Raw genomic sequence first — 5,888 nt, forward strand, 5'->3', positions numbered from 1 at the left:
GGATATTTCATCCTTAAAACTAACCCAACATTTTTCAATGCTTTGAAATAAAACTTTTTTTTACGAAGGAAAGACAAGGCCATATCAAGGAGCATTAAGAGAGCCCAATGCCAACAGTGTCACCAAGTCAGAAATACCCTTTCTGCATTTTTAATATCATTAATAGTACATTCCTCAAACTATATTTTCATCTAGTTTTACAGCCACTTTCCTCTACACAAACATGAGTCTTATTGAGTTCAGTGGGGCTTACTCTCAGGCAACTGGATATATACTCACCAGGAAGCGACAGTGAAAAGCCTAAGAGATTTCTATTCAGAAGCAAGTCCAACTAAGCCATCCCCCCAGATAAGAGCATATAGCTTGGTCATTGAACTGGGTGGAATTTATTTCTAAGTAAGACAGAGAGGGGGAGTGCTAGAGCCCATGGCTTTGCAGGCAAAAGGTCCTAATCCTTGCTATATCCAGGTAGGGTCAGGAAAGATAGCTGTCTGAAACCCTCTGATGAGCTGCTTTAGTAGTGTCAAAAATACTGGCCCTGAAGCAAGGCATTGCTTCCTGGTTTTTACCTGCTGAAATGAAGCCAACCAATTGTGTGTACCAGAATGATTGTTTTTAACACATCATATCCAGTCTGGAAAGGAAAACAAGTCTTGATACGATAGCTTCACAATTTTTATTAGTTTGTAAGACATACAATTCAGGAAGTTTTCTAAAGACCTTCCACGTAGAATACATTCTAGAGCTGGATCAAGGCCAGGGGAAAATGGTTGCTATTTTGGGGGAAAAGTGGAATTTGGCTCAGTGGATTAACTTAAAGCAATCACAGCAGATTTTGTTAAATAGTAACAAAAAAAAATAAATCGACCAACCCCAAATCACCCTATCCATCTTCCTTCCTTTTGGCTTATCAGCTTCACACACAATACTAGCACCTATGGATTTGCAGCCTTTTTTCAGTTAAAAAAAAAAAAGTTAGATGATGCTCCTATTTTTTAATGAAACAATTCCAAGCTTTATCTTTTTACGAAGCTTACACATGGTGGCAAACTAAAACATTTCAACTGTTAATAATAAAGAGTATTGATTGCCTTCCTATCTGCTGTGCTACCCCAGTCATTAATTAGTACAGGATAATTATTCTGGTAAGCTGAGAAGAGGCCATTATTTCATATCTATTTCCTGATATACTACATTAGAATAAGATTAACAGGATTTCCACATAGTCAAATGTGTGTCAGCCATGTAGAAGAATCAACTGAATTGCACACAATGATGACGATCTAAAAGGCCACAAGTGCAGAAGGACTCCCATTGGTTGAATATGAAAAGGCTAAACACCATGGCTGGGATCCAGAAAAACTACTTTAGGCAAGCCTGGGGCTTTGGTATGCCCAATGTTGTTGTTGTGTGTGCATTTTTACAGTTCTCTTTGACAACGCAAGCTGTGTGACAAGCAGCATCTGAAATGTCCCTCTGTTTCCATCTAGCATGGAGGTCTGTGGCTTTAACCCACACCTTGGATACATGAAATTAGTCCTGTAGTTCTTTGAATAATACACTGCCACAGGCAGGGCTCTTTTTCAAAAACTGACAATATGAAAAACCTGGTTGCATATCAACCCATTCTTCTTCTGTATCAAAGCCAACAGGGGCCATCAAGCAACATTTAAGTATGCTTAAATCTCAATGGAATCCAAGAATTCAGGATGCTGTTCTAGGTACCTAATAGCCAGTCCTATGCCTGTTTATTGAGAAGCAAGTTCTTAACAAGTGTATATAGGAGTATAATATATAGTTCTGAGTAAACAGAAATATGGCAGAACAGTTGTGTTCTCTAATTTGTACTGGAAGAAGATCTAGGTCTACACACTGAAGAACGCACTTTGGATAGGAATATTAGGCAAATATCAATTTTTTCATAATTCACATTTTGTGCTAATATTATTGTTGTTTCTCTTCTTTGGATGGTATACAAGTCCTAGTAGCCACTTCTCTGCCTTGAATTAACAAGTTTGTTCAACTTCCTGGTCACACGAATGCCATCAGAAGCCTCCATGATTTGCAGAATTAGAGAAACTGCTTGTGTAAACAGTAGAACGGAAGAGTATTGGAAGACATTTTATCCCACCTAGATAGGCAGATTAACACTCTCTCTCAAGTTGTAAGAGCATCTTATACAAGATCACTGAGTCACAGACTATGTATTACACTTGTCATAGGAACGGCATTGTCATTTGCTCATCCACTGCCTTATTTAGTGCAACCTACTGCATGAGCTGGCACAGATCATTACCCAGCACATACGGGAAGTTGTACTATATCAGCTTTCCCCAACCTGGTGCCCTCCAGATATTTTGGATTATAGCTCCCATCAGTCCTGGCCATGGCCAAGAATGATGGAAATTGCAGTCAAAAGCATCAGGTGAGAGAAGGCTGCACTGAATAATATGGACAAATTTGAATGCTGATCCACCTGATGAATGTAGTATCTATAAAATGTACAATATAAAATGTATTTACAACTGTATAAAAGCATGCACTTGATATACCTTTGGGACTCAAGGTAATGAACTGACCAGTTACATACTTCAAACCGTGATGCCCCATGCTAAGCATTAAACAGCTTGTGATGCCATTTGTAACATCTCTGCCATACTACCAGAGTGACATGCTTTGTCACATTATGCTAGCACAGCTCTTAGTATACAGCCCAGTGTAAATTACCATGTGTTAGTATCTCAAAAATGATGTAATGTAGCCATCATAACTCATACTTTTAAGAGCCTTTCAAAGAAACATGCACATTAACACAGGACACATCCAAATTTATATTGTATTGACACATGATATCTATGGTTTTTTTTAAAATGAAGAATTAAGTTTCCAAACACAGTAATTCAATTAATACAGGTAACTTATTTAAAAAGAAACTTATATTTAACTTTGTTTGGATGACACTGTGCCAGTATAGTTGATTTCTTAAAATGTCTTCATAGCCAACTAGCTGAGTTGCTGTTTTTTTTAAAAAAGCAAGGGCACTGCTAAAATTAAACAGCTGGATGTCAATGACATGACACCCAGATGCTGAAAACTACAGTACTGAGAAAAATTAAGGAAACTGTGCTATCCTGTTGGATGCAACATAACTTTGTTAAGCAATTAACAAATATTTAACTGGAAATTATGTATGTCCTCTTGTCTGACAGGAATAAACTGGACAAACTCAAGAATGGTTTTAGAAAACGGACATTTTTAAAACTAGACAGGTGAATTATGTCAAGCCACTCATGTGTTTATGCTACATTTTCTCAGTCTGTCAGTTGGAAGTATCCTATTACAGAAGAAATTGGTTCAATTTCTAATGCAAAGATGAAACTCAGTTTTTGGACTGAATCATACAGGTTAGAAACTGGCCAGCCATCTGAATGGGATGGTGTAACTTGATGTCCTGCAATAGCAGGGGGTTGGACCCAATAACCTTCTTGGCCCCTTCTAACTTGACTAGTCTATGATTCTATGAATGTGCTCAAAAATCAAAATCAAATCATATATGTAAGAATGTGAACAGCTGCTGACCAAAACAGCTTCAATCTGAACACAACTCTCATCTTGATATGCTCATAGAGACAGGGGAAAGTATATTTGAATAGGTAGTTGTGTTCATTCTTCATCACTGCAAGATTGCAACTCTATGTTGTTTGCTCAGAAGTCAACCCAAATGTGTTCAGTAGGGCTTTCTCTCTACAGCCTTAAATTTCATTGATAATTATACATAAAAGTCAATATGTACTTAAAGCCAGGCCTGAACAATTAAAACGCCTGATGTTGTAGAGGAAAAAAAAATCAGCTGTGTATAATAACCTATCAAGTATCTGATAAATCTCTCTCTCTTTTTTTTTTTTTTTTTTGCTACCTGGCTAAAACAACTAGAATAAGGAGGCTGAAAATACCTCGTGGGCTGCATTCTGTTTATTGCATCATAGTTAGCTCCAAATCACTATAACTTTAAATTGGGCAATGTGGTCAATGATACCACGCACCTTCTCAGAGTTATATATAAGCTAGAAATGCCTTCTAATTTGCATATTTAGATCACTCACAGATCATTTAAAAAAATAAAGCAAATGCTATATTTAAAGGACATTTTGTGTTATTCCACAATGTTCTTAATTCAACATTAGATTAGAACATTCCACAATGCTCTTGATTTAGAAATGTGGACATAAATCCATTAAAAAAACTTTATGTAACTATACAAATTCAACAGAAATGATTTAGGGCTTTCTCCTGTCTCCTAACTTCCAACTGTAGCAGTTTTACTAGTCGCTTTTCAAATGCATTCAGATTATATGGGATGAAAAAAATGTCCATTAAAATATACCCATCTGAAGAATTCTGCTATTTCTCAGCTTTTTGCTTGTAGCTTTGTGAAGTTCCCATCTTTATTTCCAAAGGCCCAGCAAACGGAAAAAACCAAACAAACAAACTAGTTTTCTAAGTGTAGCATATACAAAATAAACTTCAAATGGCCAATAATCCTTATCGTTCAAACAGAAATGGCTGAATTAGTTACTCAAACAGCTACAAAACTGGTCAAGTATCTGTGCATGTTCAGAGAATCTCAGCTGCCTGACTCATGCAAGTAACTGCTTGCTAAACTGAAGCCGCTTAGAGAAAGGTTAACTAATGGGGACAGATTGTACTGATGTTCTTCTCATCCTCCATAATGTCCACCAGGCCCAATCTATCATTAGATACAAAACTGGATTTTCTGGAGAAGAAAGAAGACATCAGCAGTCCTATGCAAGCAGGCTGTAAAATGGCCTAAGTAGAGATTAAACTGACCAAAAGTTTGGTGAATGAAGGAACAACAGGCCAAGGAATTCTAATGTACCCATTATACCAAAATTGTTCAGCAGCAATTTTATTCATACAGGAGTGCCAACATACACACAGAACTCTTGCACATGAAAGGGGTCTCCCATCTGCTTTGACAGAGAAAAACTCAGCATATGCAGAGCAGATTGGGGGGAGGGGGGAGAATCCTGCCTTCCTAGAAGTGAATGGAAAAACCTGAAGTCCCACAGTTCCAGGAAGAAGCTAGGAGTGTATATAATGGTATTCTCAGTTCAGTTGTCATTTTTTTCTCTTAATCAAGACCACATTCCAACACAGAATGAATCACAAATAAGCCCACTCAAAGCAACAGACTTAAGTAAATTGAGCTACATTGTGCTCCAAATCTATATTAGTAAAGGCGTACCCAAAAGATGTAAATATCACAGAATGTTCATAGGTGAGAGATGTATAAATATATTTTTAGCAGCCTTTCCTAATTTGTTGCCCTCCGCATGCACTGGACCACAACTTCCACTGTTTCCAGCCAGCTCAGCTGCAGGATAGTGAGAGCTGCACTCCAACACAAATAGGACACCAGGTTGAAGGAAACTACTTTATAGTTTCTTTTTCACAGAAAAGCACTTCATGGTTTAGAAAATTTTCATACATTGTTAAGGCTCTTCTGTCTTGAAAGGAACCCAGACATATATTTTCAGCAAACAGTGCACATAATCCAGGCAAAACCAGCTGCACCATTTTCAGCTGGATGGAAAAGAGAGGAAAAAAAGATGGGATATAAATATAGTGTTGTCCTCATCATCAATTCTCCCTTAATTGAAAACAATAGGATAAGGAATGCTCCACCTTGGATGGATCATGCTAATATTAAAAGACAAAAGCAAAATGGAAGACCTGTGTATTGTGATATGCAAAGAGAACCCAGGTAAAAGGTGATCTAATAATATTTATGGGAAATTATTTCTATTGCAAAAGAAGTATAACCTATGAAAAGCAAACACTGACAAATACACAACAACATATCTGTA

The sequence above is a fragment of the Varanus komodoensis genome, unplaced genomic scaffold, assembly GCF_004798865.1.
Source record: "Varanus komodoensis strain SLA01 unplaced genomic scaffold, ASM479886v1 scaffold9, whole genome shotgun sequence".
Classification (NCBI taxonomy): domain Eukaryota; kingdom Metazoa; phylum Chordata; class Lepidosauria; order Squamata; family Varanidae; genus Varanus; species Varanus komodoensis.